The sequence below is a fragment of the Typopeltis vanoorti genome, chromosome 19 (genome assembly GCF_054136105.1).
Source record: "Typopeltis vanoorti isolate ZY-2024b chromosome 19, IOZ_Tvanoo_1.0, whole genome shotgun sequence".
Classification (NCBI taxonomy): Eukaryota; Metazoa; Arthropoda; class Arachnida; order Uropygi; family Thelyphonidae; genus Typopeltis; species Typopeltis vanoorti.
In genome coordinates this window covers 94,985,722-95,001,091 of record NC_143567.1, presented here as the reverse complement: position 1 = coordinate 95,001,091, position 15,370 = coordinate 94,985,722, and the positions used below count along the sequence as shown (strand labels likewise).

The window sequence follows — 15,370 nt, the reverse complement described above, 5'->3', positions numbered from 1 at the left end:
AGACTTAAGTTCAAGTCTAGTCACTGACTGAAGGAACTTTTTCTAAGTCTTTTTTTTTTTGACTGGTTTAAGTTAGTTGATCTTTGGCATGAGCAAGCAAGTTTTTTCTCTTGGAAACTAAAGAAAATCAACTGTAGAACCCACATTATTTCAGACAGTAACATATCCTGTTAGGGTTAGGTGGCAGCACTTGTTTGCCCATCTCTTCATTGGTTGCCACTGATAATTAGTGATAGTTATGGGCCAGCTACCTCTGATTGACTACTGGTGGAGATTAAACTGTCCACTCAGTCTCCAAAAGCTACATAGGGTTAAAATGACCTCACCTACTCCCTATAAGGGAATAAAAGGTGCTAGCTGATTTTTTACTAAAATAGTCTGATAGATAGACATTTGTTGAAAACCTGAGATTGCACTTTTCAGTATAACATCAGTTTCATTATTGAGGCATTTGTTTTTATTTGGTTAGAAAAGAAAATGGAATTATTTAAGTGCTCATGATAGCTAGGATGTTTGAAGATATGTGAGGCTAGTATCCTCCTATTATTGTGTTTGAAAAATCCTTAAAAATTTATATGTAAGATCATTCATGTTTAAGAAATAAAATCCTAACGGGAAATGAAATGAATTCACCACTGAAATAGGAGTCACCTCTTCACAAATTTTTTGAGTTCATCATATTCCTGAACAACATCACAGAGTACATTTCATTCATTCATGCAAAACTGTGATAGTTAATCAGATATTTTGCAAAGAAATAAGAATTGAATGTTAAGTTAGAATTCCTAGTCAGGTTTTCATATTTTATAGGATATGTGTGAACTTTTTCCTGTATTTTTTATGTAAACCTTACCCATGAAAGATTGTATTTGTCATACATATAGGTACTGTAGGTTGGCTAAAAGTTAGATAATCTGGGAACCCTATCCTGGAGGCCAAATATCATATAGTTAACTCCTACTGCAGCAGACACCAATCTCCTGTTTAGGGGGCACAGCAAATTAATGCAGCTGGCACACCACTGCTCTGCTGCATCCTCTAAGGGCAAGTGTTTATGCCTGTAAAGATCTGTCTGTTGATGGGGCTAGTTTGTCTGATTTGAGGGACAAAACACCCAAGTTTCTGAGAGGAAAACCTTCCACCTCCATATGAGAATCACTAACTTATCATTTGAAAATGCCTGGTTCCTCACATCATAGATGGGATTCAAACTTTTTGCATGAACTTTAGCTAGGTGTTTCCAGCCAAAAAGCTGATCTATACCACTGAGCTATGGAGGCTCTTATAGACAGAATGCTATGCTATGCTATGCTAGAAAAAAATTCTCCAAAGCAGACCCTCCACTATGTCCACTATCCATAGCACAGTGGAATTTGAACCTACAGTATGTTGGTTATAAATGCTATCTACAGCTAATCAAGCTGCCTGTTTAATAATAACTAGATCCATGATGCAGATTACAGTCCGCTGACTATAGCAAACTTAGAAACCAGTTGCCTGTTTCCTCCCAGTTTGTTATTGTGGAAGGTGAATTTCCTTCAGATTTTTGAAAGTTTTTCCACTCAGTTATATTATAAATTAAAGATGCCAAAAAATTATATTCTTGGTTTCATCCCTTATCCAAGTGTAAGCAAAGTCTGTTTTAATTCTTTCTGATTGCTGTATACATTCCATTAAGCCTCCAACATGAGATCCTCATGTTCAGGGTAATACTTTTCAAATGACAACATAATCTTCAAGTAGGCTGCAATAATATCTGAAATTGAATTCTGTTAATAGAAATCATCTGCTTCCATAATATAATCTGAGTATGACTGAAAAATTTCATTATTTCTTTTTGCAATCATATTAAGCCAGAGTTTGAGTTTCTTTTTGAATGATTCGATCTTGTTCCAAGCATTAAATATTGTTGTTTCTGGACCTTGAAGTTTTAAATTCAACTTGTTTATGCAAGAAAATATGTCACTGAGATATGCCAGCCTGGCTACCCATTTCTTATCCTGGAAATAATGGGATAGGTCACTTTTCTTATCAATTAGAAACAGCTCAACTTCCTTTTGGAGTTCATATAACCTCTTGAGAACTTTACTGCAGGACAGCCAATGAACTTCCGAATAGAAAAGAAGATTTTGATGATCGGAGCCCATTTCATCACAATGCTTTTCACAGGCTTGTATTTAAAGCACTGTTTTTTATATAATTAATAATTTTAACAGATTGAGACAGGACTTCATTAAGCTCAGGTGCCATTTTTTTGGAGGCCAGGTTTTGCCCATGAATGTAGCAATGTGTTGACAATGAGTTATTGTCCACCATATCCTTAATTTTAGTCACTAAACCTGAATTTCTACATGTAAGACAGGCAGCGCCATCAATACAAACTCCAATGCAATTGTTTCCATTTGAGACATCTCTCTTCGATGAAACCATTTAAAACTTTGTGAAAATTTCACTGCTAGTAGTGTGCGTAGGTAATTCAGAAACACTTAAAATGTCTTCCTTCATGGTCAATATATTGTACAGACGTAAGTAAAATACTGTTGTTCTGAATATCTAAATAATTAGATTCGACCCGTTGTATTGAAAATGATTTCGATTTTTTAGTTTTTTCAATGAGTTGCGTTTTGGTATCTTCTGCCATATCCGATATTCGCCTTTCAACTGTCTCATTTGACAGTGGGATATCTTTCATTTTACTTGCTGCAGACTGGCCTAATACTTCATTAAAAGCAGCAGTCAAAGAAGGCTTAATGAGTTCTTTGCCAATGTAATACAATGTTTTTTACATTTAGCTATCTGTAATGATATTAAATAGAATGCCATCAGAAGTGAAGTGTCGTTGAAGCTTGAGAAATAAGTTTCTTTTTTATTTTAAGTGCATCTCTTTTATGCATAAAGAATTCAATGGGTTTGTTGACTAGATTGGAATGTTTTGTGTTGAGATGTCAGGTAAGTCACTATGGCTTCATAACTTCATGTCCCAGAACAGTAGTTCAAATGACACATTGAGGTCATGGCAATTGGTCAGTGTGAGGGCATTGTATGAAACCAAATTTTAAATAGCTGTCCATGTACTTACAAGGAAATGTAGACTTTTTCTTCTTTATGTTTCTCCTCCTTTTGTACAGCCTGGAGATCGCTCTGTAGGCTTGAGGTGGATGATTCACTATTTCTTGCATCACAGACACCTTCAATACGAGATTTCTTAACACCAAAATTAAACAAAGTCCCTTGTCTCTTATTCATATTAAAATTAAATCTATGGGCCTATTACTTTTAAAAAATCATGGCACTCGGGTTTTGAACTTACAAGTACTTACACATTGCAATGCAAACTTGCGAAGAAACAGCATTCAGTATTACTAGATTTGAGAACCGAATACAGACCACCTTGATCTTCAGTTTCAGTGGGAAAATTTTCTTTATACTTCCTTGCTAATTGGTCACTGACATTTGCAACACAGATGTCATTTTGTTCGGTTTTGAGAACAGAGGATATGCCGCCATTGTTGTAATTGGCTTGCAGTCAATTTTTGTGACCGGTCATAAACAGCAGTATTCCCTTTCCCGAATGTTGAAAGATTTTGATGTCTGAAAATTCCCTATCATTCATAAATACTTTCGCGTTTAAAAATACGCCTTGGTCACAGACATTTGCTACACAGATTTTATTTAGGCGTTCTGGGTCTGAGCTTTTCAATACATTCACAAATATTATTCTCCTCAGAATATTTCCACTATAAAATATTTATTCATGAAAAATGCTTAGAAAACTAAAATGCCAAATTCCAGGAGAACCTCTCACAACCTGGTCGTTCTTCAACCTTTTTATACCTGCGGACCAAGGAAAATAGGAGAAATATTTTGTGGACCGGCTGACGGCTAAGACAGAAACATAAACCAATCTAGATAGTATTTTTTTTTATTCAATCCCATGTTATAAAATTACAATTTTTCGCTAGTGCGACATCTGCTGCTGCTTAGAGGTTAGAAAATTTGATACGTGGCTGGAGCGTTGTTTCTGAGAGACGAAGAAATTTTTGGCAGACCATAGATTGAAGAACAAGGGTATAATTGATGCCAGGGCACGGCGGTTGAGAAACACTGGTCTACACCACCCAACCAAAAATTTAGTCACCTAGAATGCTTCTTTCTAAATGCAAAAACTGTCAGAAAGGTGATGTAATGATTTGTTCTATCAAGTAAGCTGTATAACTGAGAGGAGACCTCCACATAGCCTTTAAAGGAATGCGGAGAACCGACCAGGGCTTCTGACCTAATGTCCAATCCTCACCTTCTCGTGGTGCACCCTGTTGGGTATCTACTTTGATACTGAACGAACGAGGATGGGCTGGCAATTTGGGATTTAGCCGACCAAATTGTATTCTTATTGGTTAAACCAAAATAAAAAATGATGGTACAACATGACAAAATTTCATGCCGGCTGGGGCGTCGCCCGGTTAAACAAGGCCCCCGTTGTTTTCGCCAGGGAACCAGGGCGAACAGCGAAAAGTCAGCTACTGGAACAAATCTGAAAACAAACCCCAACTCAACATCACCAGAGTTAAAGATCGGTACTATCAACGTAAGAAGCCTGAATGGCAAAGAAATGGAGCTAGCTGAGGAATTAGATAAGTACCAGATCGACATAATAGGGGTGACTGAAACAAAAAAGACCAAAACTGGTGAGATCTTTCTGAGCAATAAATACAAAATGTTATATTCAGGCAATAACAATCAAGGAAAAGAAGGAGTAGCCATAGTATTCAATACAAAATACGAGGCTAATCTTCTTGAATGGCAGTCAGTCTCAAGTAGAGTAATGTGGGCAAATATGAGAATGGGGAACTGCCAATGAGACTTATTTGTGCCTATGGTCCCACAGAAGGTTCTACTAAGGTAGAAGTGGAGGAATTTTTTGAGGCTTTAGAAAAAGCAACTGACACAATGAAAAAGGAAAAGTTGGTCCTTGTTGGGGATCTAAATAGTAGAGTAGGAAATGATTGTGAGACATACAAAAATATTTTGGGAAAATTTGGAGAAAAGAGCAAAGCTAATAATAATGGCAAATATCTGTTGGATTTCTGCTCAGGACATGGACTGGTTATTACTAACACCATGTTCCAACATAAAAATGTGCACAAATTCACATGGAGAGAAGAGGCTAGGAATAAGAAAAGTCTCATTGACTATGTTATTGTTGATAGTGATGTTTTCTCCCTGGTGCAGGACACCAGAGTGTACAGAGGATTTGAAATTGGAAGTGATCACTATTTAGTCTTGAGCAGGATAAAATTGAATTTCATATTGAAAAGAATAACATGTAAGAAAGTTTTAAAGCGAATAAAAGTTGAGCTCTCAGATGTAAATTGTAGACTAAAATACAGAAATATTATTGAAAAGAAAATGAAAGAGTTTGAGAACAGGAATCAAACATTGGAGATTCAGTGGCAAACTCTGAAGGAAACATTGATTGATTCTGCCAGAGAGGCATGTGGTGAGGTTGTGTGCAAAGATAAAAAAATCAGAACTCCCTGGTGGAAACAGGAAGTTAAAGAGGCAGTGAAGGAAAAAAAGAAAGCTTATCAAAAGTTCCTGGCAAATAAGTCAGCTTTTACTCTTACAGAATACAGAAACAAATGTAAGAAAGCTAAACAGTGTGTAAAACTAGCTAAACAAAAGTCATGGGAGGACTTTGGCAAGAATATAGAAAATAAATGTCAAGAAGGTGGCAAAATATTCTGGAGGTTGTTGAAGAAGCTTAGGAATGGAGGAAAGAGTGCTGTAAAAGGAATTAGAGATGATAAAGGTGAAATGAAAACAGGAGAAAAAGATATCCTTGAAGTATGGAGTAATTACTTTGAAAAACTGCTAAATGAAACAAGCAGTGATGACAGCACAGTGATAAAAAACACTGACCAGGCATGCAGTCAGGAATACATATCTATACTTGAAGTAGAAAAAGCCATCAAAGGCTTGAAATGTGGAAAGGCAGCAGGAGTAGATGATATTCGACCAGAAATGCTGAAGTATGGTGGTATAAGAGTCTTACAGTGGCTGCACTGCATAGTTCAGAAAGCCTGGACAGAGGGACGAATTCCCGATGATTGGTGTAGAGCTCTCATAGTGCCCATATATAAAAAGGGAAATAAAACTGAATGCGAGAATTACAGAGGTATTTCCCTACTGAGTGTTCCTGGCAAGATCTATGCAAGTATACTTGAGAAACGGTTGAGAAGAATTGTGGAAGAAAAGCTAGGTGAAGAACAAGCTGGATTCAGGGCCAAATAGAGGCTGTCAGGATCAAATCTTCACTTTACTACAAATAGTTGAGAAAGCATGGGAATATAACAAAGATCTGTATTTAAGTTTTGTCGATTTGGAAAAGGCATATGACAAGGTGCCAAGAGAGAAGCTATTCAATACGCTGCAGTTATATGGTGTCAATGGGGCATTATATCAAGCAATACTTAGTCTTTATTTGAGTTGTGAGTCAGCAGTTAGAATTGAAGGAAGTACAGGAAGATGGTTTAATGTTAAATGTGGTGTGAGACAAGGATGTACATTATCCCCTCTGTTATTCATTATCTATATGGATCACATTATGAAGGAATGTGGTATTAAACCTGATATCAAAATTGGAGATGTTAATGTCAGCTCTTTGCTTTATGCAGATGATGTTATACTTCTAAATAAATCCGCTACAAGTTTGCAAAACTCCTTGACTAAATTGAATAACTGTTGTAATAGATATGGTATGAAGGTCAGCAATAAAAAGACAAAGACAATGAAAATAGGCAGAATCATTGAAAATGTCAACTGTGTTGTGAATGGAGAACCTGTGGAACAAGTAAAACATTTCAGCTACTTAGGCACAATTTTTACTGAAGATGGTAAACTAAATATAGAAATAGACAACAGAATCAGCAAAGCTGGTATCGTGGGAAGTCAACTGAATAAATTCATATGGAATAAGAAAGAAATTAGTCGGAACACTAAATTAGCTGTATACAAGACTGTGTTCAAACCAATTTTAACTTATGGATCTGAGAGCTGGGTCAGAAGTAAAACACTTGACCAAAGACTAGAGACCGCAGATATGAGAGTCCTGAGAAAGATTAGAGGCGTGAACAGATGGCATCAATGGCAATATCATATTAAAAACGAGGATATTAGGAAAGAACTTGACATTGTCAGCATCCAGGAATGCGTTAGCAGAGCTAATCTCAGATGGTATGGTCACTTAAATAGAATGGGAGAGGAAAGATTAGCAAAACAAGTGTTCTCTGCCAGGTTGGCAGGAAAACGACCCAGAGGAAGACCAAGATATAGGTGGATTGATACGGTACAAAGTGCCTTAGACGATAGAAATATAAGATCTGATAATGTTGGAGTCTTGACAAGTAACAGACTGATTTGGAGGAAAATTGTAGATAGGAAGTTAGTAATGATGTAATTTTTTCATGTAGTATTGTCATATCCTGTACACCCCTTGAGGGTACGTGGCAGGAATTTGATGATGATGATGAAGTAATCAGTTTATTATGTGCCATCTATTAAATTTTCTCCAACATTCTATTTGAAAGACTTTACCCCAAGGTAGAGAATGCTATTGGTGATTATCAATGTGGATTCCATCAAGGAAGATCTGCAAATTACTGGATATTTACTATATGCCAAATACTTGAAAAATGCAATAAATTTGGAATTGAAACATGCCATCTCTTCATAAATGCCATGTTTCAAGATTAGCATTTTAGAGCTACATACGATAGCAGACACAGATCTGATTTATTTCTTGCAATGAAGGAACTACAGATACCTCAGAAACTTATTAGTTAAAGCTACAATGAGAAACATTCAATGTTAAATTAAAATTCAAAACATGTTGTCTGATCCAATGCATACAAAAAATTCTGTTTAACAAGGATGCCTTAGCTTCTTATTGTTTAATATAGTGCTTGAAAAAGGTTGATGATCCTTCTCAAATCAAAATTGGTTGCTATAAATTGGAAACTACGTAGCTTTATATACTTGGGATTAGAAGTTAATTATAAAAATAATATTAGTGTTGAGATTCAGAAATGCATTCTTTCTGCAAATAGATGTCTCTATAGACTTAGGAAACACTTAAAGTAACATTTGATCTCAAGAAAAACAAAAAATAACTATGTACAAAGTGCTTATAAGACCGATATTAACTCATTCCTCTGAAAACTGGATATTATCAATGGCAGATGAAAGACTGTTAGGTCTCTTTGAAAGAAGGATTCTCAGACATATTTTTGAAGCAGTACAAGAGAATGGAATGTGGAGAAAAAGATGCTATGAATTGTATAAATTATTTAATGAGCCAGACATTATTAAGTACTTTTATTTTATTTTTTTTTAATACTACAAATACGTTTTCAAACACACGGACTATAAGCTAGTATTCACCATGAACCAAAAATTAGCAACTCTCTTAAAACCCACTAAATCTCGCACACACACAATGAAATGCTAGAACACCACAATGTAGTCTACAAATTTCCTTGCCAAAAAGACTGATATCGCCTACAGGTTCTACCATCAGGTCTTTATGGGCTAGACTACAAAAACATTTCTGTGACTGTAACATCCCTATTCCAGAACATTTAAACACAAAAAAACCCAACATCAAAAAGAAAAATAAAATACAGAGTACAGGGATGACAAAAATAGCAGTTCATGCCATTGAACAGAAACATACCCTGCAAATTGACAAGGGGCCATAATATTAGACAAACAAGACAACAAAACAATGCTTAGAATATCGGAAACAATAGCCATAAAATGTGACGAAAACTCGATCAACGTCCACCGACCCTACCTAATTTCCGAGTGTTGGAAGCTCCACAGCATAAAAATTAGGTCATGACTCCGACCAATAAGCGAAAACAAAAGTCCTTCTAAGGCAGATACACCAAGCCGACATGACATAGCCCTACACTTTTCCTGAAATGTTCCGATGACGATACACAATCGAAATGGCTTGCACCCTGTTAACGCTCTCCCCCGGCTCTGTTTCCCATAAATCCCTTCCTTTTTCCCAGAAGCGTCCTTAAATATAATAATATATATATATATATATATACAGGGTGTTCGGGATAAATTTGACAGTTTCGTAAGGAAAAAGAAAATCTTCTTTGTATCTATTAAATTTAATGAATTGACAAAAAACATTACAGGCAGAGTTAATTACAATACTATCAACAAGATTTACTCAAAATAACCACCATTAGCATCGATCACAGCTTCAATCCTGCTTCGGAACCTCGAACAAGCTGATGCTACAGTCTCCCTGGGAAGGCCGCAAAAACTGTTTTAATTTTATCCATTAACTGGGCTTTTGTATTACTGGAAGTGCGATTGGTGTCTTTTTCAACTGCGCCCCATACAAAATAATCCATGGGGTTAAGGTCTGGGGAGTTTGGAGGCCAAACATTTGGACTGGTGAAGTCGTAGAAATATTCAGACAACCATTTTTGACTTTTCCCAGAGGTGTGGCAAGGGGCCGAATCCTGCTGCCATACATACGGCCTACCATTGGCTACCCTTGTTATCCAGGGCTTGACTACAGTGTTTAGCAACTCCACGTAGCCATCTGAAGTCAACCTGAGGCCCTCTTGGAAAAAATGCGGAGGCATCACATTGCCTTCAGAGGATACACATCCGAAAACCATCACAGTTTGGGGAAATTTAGTCTGCATTACACGAGGAATGTCCTTTGTACTGTATGCAAGCCATCTGTTATTCTGCGTGTTGTGTTTTTGATCCTGGCAAACGTTTTTCTCATCGGAAAAGAACCAGATTGTTTGTGGTTCCGCAGGATGTTTCACTCTGCTTAGAAGTTTCTTCGCGTTTATCAAACGTTTTTCACGGGCCTTTTCTGTAAGCAGCTGACCTTTGCGGCGCTTGTATGAGTAGTAGCGGAGGTCTTCATTGAGTGCAAGCTTCATAGTAGAGGCTGCAACATTCATTTCACGTGACAAAGCCCGAATTCCAATGCCAGGGTTCTTCAACACCTGTTCCTGCAGATTTGCGAGGAATTCTGCTGTACGAACGCAATCAGATCGTCTGCTAGGGATCTTTCTTCTTGCTACATCCTCGTAGTCACCATTGCAAGTCTCTAGTTCATGCCTGATTGTTTTTACTGTATTCAGGGAGCATTGGGCAGCAGTCGAAATATCCTTATTTTGATGGCCGGCACGAATCATCATGATACAAGTTATTCTCTTCCATGATTCAGGTGGGTTCCAGCTATCCATCCTTTCTGACATCTTGTATATGAATGAAGAAGGGTCCAGCCTTTTAAATGAAGAGAAGTGTGTGTTAATACATGTAACTTACGGCAAAATATAATTAATTATAAATATGTCAAATTTATCCCGAACACCCTGTATATATATTATTTTTATAAAAAACCGAGTTTTTCTAATTTAATCTTCCCACCTTGCCTCAACCCCCCCCCCCCCCCCCAATAAAAGAGGATAGGAAACACACATGTTTCCTATCCCCTTTATTGGCCTAACAGCAGAAGTATGGAGAATGAAGACATCCTAACATCTAAACAAGGTATGTGCAAAATTTCTTCATCTATTAGTCTGCATATATTTACCTCTAAAATACACTTATAATGCCCTAAAAAATTCTTGAGTAAAAAGCCAGTGTATTTACAATAAGGGACACTCCTAAATGGAAACAGACTAAAATAGCCATATAAAAAATAATAGTTTTTTAAGAGGAGTAAGATGGGAATTTTCACAGAAATAATACCTATATTATTAAGTACATTAAAATGAATAGATTAAGTTGGGCAGGGCATATTATATGTCCTGCTGTTGACCAGCAGCTGCCTGTGTATTTATATCCTACTACAAGAACGGCTGTTGCCAGCTCAGTTGAGCAACATCCATGATAAATAATGTATAAAAAGCATAATGCAGATACAGAGTGAACCTATGTGTCTGTGATAGGGGAATTCATCTTTTAAGTGGACTGCTCTCTTCTAGATAGCATCAAGTATTTAACTGAACTGGTAAATATTTGTTTGTTTGTTTTTTAATTTAGAGCAGAAGTTTTAGCTATGCTTCTTCTTTAGTGTTAATGTTACACCTTAAAAGTGAATATAACGAGTGGCAAAATACACACCACAATAGTGATGTGTACATGTTGAAAAGCAGAAGGAGACCTCAGTCAGCATTACCATTAGGATCCAAACAGAATAAACCAGATAGCCATAAAAAAAAAGTTAATTACAACTATGTGGTATATGGAATAAGGTTACCTCTCGAAACTGATAGAGATTAAAACGGCTATTTTGGGTTCAAAGTACGTAATAGAGTTTCAGCACTTTATTTATGTAGCTTTTTATGTAGGACTTTAGCTTTGTTCATTCATATGGACCCTGTGTCTAGAAAAAATTGCATTATGTGGGAGACCTTATTTGTCTGACCTCAGGTATTTCATATAATTCTGATATTCTAAGTGTATAACCTCTGACCTTACTGTCTGGCCATAATAAGAATATCTGCAGGAACAAGAAACATGATAGAATTATACATAAGATGGCAGATTAAGTTGGTCTTTGGGGCATGCAGGAAGATGCTTCATGTGAATCAGACAGAATGTGATGTCTGCATTTAAGGAAATGGCAATCTGGATATTTTTCTCACCCTTTGACATATTGGATGGAGTCCCCATGAATGTTTTCTTAAGGAGGTTGAAAATGATGCCTGTGGTTATTTCTTATAATATCCATTCATAAGTTGAGAGTTAAAGCTCTTTCAGAGAAAAGTGTTGAATTCTCTGATCATAAGATGAGCAATGTTTTGATGGTACCTAACTTTGGAAGAGTGATGATAAAATGTAGCATTGGTTATCTTCATGCTAGCATGTATCTAGCTTAGTAGGAGGTATTATTGTCTATGCAAGAGTTAGAAGAAATGTTTAAAAGATCAGTTTTGCTTTAGTTATTGTTGTGATGCAGTCTGATGATGAGTCTTTTGCATTTGCTGTATGCTTCCATGTAGACCGAGAATGAAATTAGAGTTCTTGTCTCATGTCGCTTGCAGTATGCTAAATTTGTTTCTTTTGAACTATTGGTTTGTTGGTAACCTAAGTCTTAGACAGTGTGTGGAAATCATGAATAGAGTAGAGAATGAAAGACTTCCAATTCCATTGTGAATAATTTCTGTAATTTGATTGGGGCACATATTTGGTTTCAGAGAGCAGAATAGTATTCTGATCTTGGAGAAAAGAATTCCTGAGGGTTTCTCATGGCATCATTGTATTATTCAAGGACACATTAAAACATTCTACAATACTTGGGGGGGGGGGTTGCACAAAACAGCCTGAGTTAATGAGAGGAAAGATAACTTCATTGAACCAACCTAGTTGGTAAGAAAATATTAAGGGTGTTGGAAGAATGGAGATTATTATTATCTGGTGTTCAGGTTGGTAGATGAATGCATTGCATTACATCATTGCTTACAGATACTTTCAGCTTGATTGTTGGAACTGGCAAGGGAAGCAAGTTGCAGTTGTGAACATCAGTAACCTAGGAAGATGGCTTCATTGTTTATTTATTTGAGTTGCAAATATCACGAAAAAAAACCCTCAGAGATAAGAAGTCAAAAACAAAAAGAAGCCTGCTGCTTTCTGGTGTTTAGAGTGGCAAAAACATCAAATGAATCACAGAATGATCGCAAGAAACCTTAAGCCAGAGAGGATAAAAATGGTGGGGGGGGGGGGTCTAGATTTGGCATTCCCTTGGCACAGAATTTTAGATATTACAAAAGCATAAGTGCCACCCTTGTGGTAGGACTCATACTGAGTGTAGTTTGGACATTCGAAATATATACTGGTTATTGTAACTAATATTTGTTTGAAATTCATTCAAAAACAAAGTCAGTTCTGGAAGTGGTGATAGTTTTTATGTGTATTTTATCATAGAAGGCTACAAATTAGTATATATAGTGTATATTGCAGATATACACTATATATACTAATATATATATATATATTATATATATGTAGTGTATATTGCAGATTATAAAGCACATCCCCAACTCAACATCACCAGAGTTAAAGATCGGTACTATCAATCTAAGAAGCCTGAATGGCAAAGAAATGGAGCTAGCTGAAGAATTAGATAAGTACCAGATCGACATAATAGGGGTGACTGAAACAAAAAAGATAAAAACTGGTGAGATCTGTCTGAGCAATAAATACAAAATGTTATATTCTGGTAATGACAATCAAGAAGAAGGAGTAGCCATAGTATTCAACACAAAATATGAGGCTGATCTTCTTGAATGGCAGGCAGTCTCAAGTAGAGTGATGTGTGCAAATATCAGAATGGGGAATTGGACAATGAGACTTATTTGTGCCTATGGTCCCACAGAAGGTTCTACTAAGGTAGAAGTGGACGAATTTTTTGATGCTTTAGAAAAAGCAACTGACAAAATGAAAAATGAAAAGTTGGTCCTTGCTGGGGATCTAAATAGCAGAGTAGGAAATGATCGTCAGACATACAAAAATATATTGGGAAAATTTGAAAAAAAGAGCAAAGCTAATAATCATTGCAAATACCTGTTGGATTTCTGCTCAGGACATGACTGGTTATTACTAACACCATGTTTCAACATAAAAATGTGCACAAATTCACATGGAGAGAAGAGGCAAGGAATAAGAAAAGTCTCATTGACTATGTTATCGTTGATGGTGATGTTTTCTCCCAGGTGCAGGACACCAGAGTGTACAGAGGATTTGAAATTGGAAGCGATCACTATTTAGTCTTGAGCAGGATAAAATTGAATTTCATGTTGAAAAGAATAACATGTAAGAAAGTTTTAAAGCGAATAAAAGTTGAGCAGCTCTCAGATGTGAACTGTAGACTAAAATACACAAAGATTATTGAAGAAAAAAATGAAAGAGTTTGAGAACAGGAACCAAACCTTGGAGATTCAGTAGCAAGCCTTGAAGAAAACACTGATTGATTCGGGCAGAGAGGCATGTGGTGAGGTTGTCTGCAAGGATAGAAAAATCAGAACTCCACGGTGGACACAGGAAGTTAAAGAGGCAGTGAAGGAAAAGAAGAAAGCATATGAAAAGTTCCTGGCAAATAAGTCAGCTTTTGCTCTTAGAGAATACAGAGACAAATGTAAGAAAGCGAAACACTGTGTAAAACTAGCTAAACAAAAGTCATCGAGGACTTCGGCAAGAACATAGAAAATAAATATCAAGAAGGTGGCAAGATATTCGGGAGGTTGTTGAAGAAGCTTAGAAATGGAGGAAAGAGTGCTGTAAAAAGAGTTAGAGATGCTAAAGGTGACATGAAAACGGGAGAAAAAGATATGCTTGAAGTATGGAGTAATTACTTTAAAAACTGCTAAATGAAACAAGTAGTGATAGCACAGTGGTAAAAAAACACTCATCAGGCATACAGTCAGGAATACATATCCATTCATGAAGTAAAAAAGCCATCAAAGGCTTGAAATGTGGAAAGGCAGCAGGAGTAGATGATATTCGACCAGAAATGCTGAAGTATGGTGGTATAAGAGTCTTACAGTGGCTGCACTGCATAGTTCAGAAAGCCTGGACAGAGGGACGAATTCCCGATGATTGGTGTAGAGCTCTCATAGTGCCCATATATAAAAAGGGAAATAAAACTGAATGCGAGAATTACAGAGGTATTTCCCTACTGAGTGTTCCTGGCAAGATCTATGCAAGTATACTAGAGAAACGGTTGAGAAGAATTGTGAAAGAAAAGCTAGGTGAAGAACAAGCTGGATTCAGGGCCAAATAGAGGCTGTCAGGATCAAATCTTCACTTTACTACAAATAGTTGAGAAAGCATGGGAATATAACAAAGATCTGTATTTAAGTTTTATCAATCTGGAAAAGGCATATGACAAGGTGCCAAGCGCTACAGTTATATGGTGTCAATGGAGCATTATATCAAGCAATACTTAGTCTTTATTTGAGTTGTAAGTCATCAGTTAGAATTGAAGGAAGTACAGGAAGATGGTTTAATGTTAAATCTGGTGTGAGACAAGGATGTACATTATTCCTTCTGTTATTCATTATCTATATGGATCACATTATGAAGGAAAGTGGTATTAAACATGTTATCAGAATTTGAGATGTTAATGTCAGCTCTTTGCTTTATGCGGATGATGTTATACTTCTAAATAAATCCGCTACAAGTTTGCAAAACTCCTTGACTAAATTGAATAACTGTTGTAATAGATTTGGTATGAAAGTCAGTAATAAAATGACAAAGACAATGAAAATAGGTAGAATCGTTGAAAATGTCAACTGTGTTATGAACGGAGAACCTGTGGAAC

At 36.5% G+C, this 15,370-nt stretch overlaps 1 protein-coding gene across 1 annotated transcript in view; it reads left to right on the top strand.

Annotated features, from left to right (window-relative positions):
* LOC150096366 (serine/threonine-protein phosphatase 2B catalytic subunit 2-like) overlaps positions 1-15,370 on the top strand; it is a 308,592-nt gene that overhangs the window by 135,313 nt on the left and 157,909 nt on the right. The window lies entirely within an intron of this gene.